The following is a 1,669-nucleotide window of genomic DNA, read 5'->3' on the forward strand; positions in this document are numbered from 1 at the left end:
TTCATCAAAACACCAGAAAATATTAACTTTTCTTAAAAAACAACTCATTTTTCAGAAGCCATTTTCAGTGAAACAAGCATAGCGTAAGAGAGTTTGAGTTTCAATATTTCTACATTGTAATAGCCGATTTTTGTCTAGCCCATTCAAAATAAGACCAACCCAAAATCATTTGCATAGCCCAAATTAAATGCAATTAAACCCAATAAAACTTGGGCCAAGCTTAACCCAATTACAGGGCCCAATTGGCCCAAAGGTACAGAAACCCTAAGCAGCAGTTTGGCGCCGCACGCCCCACGTCGCAGCAACCGCCCCTGGCGCAGCAACCACCCAAGTTCAATAGCCCCGCACGTTGAGCACACCTCGCACAATGCCCGTACCTACAACAAAAAGAACCGAAAACAGCAAACAAAAGGGGGGTTGTTGATTTTTATGGCGGCTATTAAAGCTAAAGAGAAATCTGTAAAAAGGGAGACAAATATTGTAAAGAAAATATTGAAGAAATACAAAAAAACAAAGAATCAAAAACAATTTTTGAAGGTGATCGGTTTTGTTTTGCTTTCTCTTTTCTTTTTACCTTTTTTTATTTTCTTCCTTGTTTCTTAAAACAAATAAACGAAAAAGGGAGTAAAGGGGGGACTTACTGCCGCGAGCAGCGTTGGGGGATCTTTTCATTCTGTCTTCGGAACGAGAGGAAGGTGGAGCGATGGAGAGCAGAGATGGCAACGGCGCAATTGGAAATGGCAGAGGAGATTGATTTTTAGGGTTTTAAGATGGGATTTTATAGGGCTTAAAACGACGTCGTTTGGGGTCTGCAGTGACCCCCTAAACGGCGCCGTACAGGCCATGCCCGTGTGCAACCCGATCTGACCCGGGGAGGATCCGCGCTTTTCTTCAAAGTGGGCCATTTGCGCAATTGGTCCCCCTGCTTTTACAGTGTTTTTAAATTATTTTTTTATTTCTTTTAAATTTGGCAACGTGTTTTATTACTGTTTCAATTTGATCTGTGTTGCTGAGCAGCGTTTTGGAAGATGGGGTTAATTTCCCTTTGAATCCTCCTTCTGTTGCGCGTATTTTTATTTAATCCTTTTTAGTGTTTTATATCTTTAAATTCAGCCTTTTAATTCTGTTTATTTTACAGTTTGATCCCTAATTGATAGCTTTAGGTTTATTTTAGTTTTTTATATTATCGATATTGTTATTGCATCATTATTATTATAATGTTATTTATTATTATTACATATATTTATGCGCATATGTATCTTATTATATATAGGTATATATATATATATATTTTATTAATATATACATATCTTATATTTTATTATTATTTTATATTCTTAGTTTTATATACATATATATACGTACTAAATTTATATTTTATAATATTTATATAGTTTTTATATATTTTATAATCCAAATATATATACATTTTTATAATATATATACGTACATTATTCAAAATTATTATAAATATTTTTTCCGCATGTTTCTTATATATAAACATATATATATATTTTCATAATTTATTAACATATTTTATTTATTTTTATTTGTTTCTATATATATATTGTTAGATACCTATACATATTTTTATACTTTATTTTTATAACTTTATTATATATGTTTTAATATATCCATATACATGTTTGCAAAAATTCACTTATATATC

General features: G+C 31.8%; 1 long non-coding RNA gene across 1 annotated transcript; it reads right to left on the reverse strand.

The window, feature by feature from the left end:
• On the reverse strand, nt 1-831 carry LOC105770844 (uncharacterized). Its single transcript, XR_001126320.2, has 2 exons — nt 642-831; nt 1-377 (listed from the first exon to the last, which is right to left on the reverse strand). It is a non-coding gene; the product is annotated as an uncharacterized LOC105770844 (long non-coding RNA).
• Nucleotides 832-1,669: the final 838 nt, after the last annotated feature.

This window comes from Gossypium raimondii, chromosome 7 (assembly GCF_025698545.1).
Source record: "Gossypium raimondii isolate GPD5lz chromosome 7, ASM2569854v1, whole genome shotgun sequence".
Classification (NCBI taxonomy): Eukaryota; Viridiplantae; Streptophyta; class Magnoliopsida; order Malvales; family Malvaceae; genus Gossypium; species Gossypium raimondii.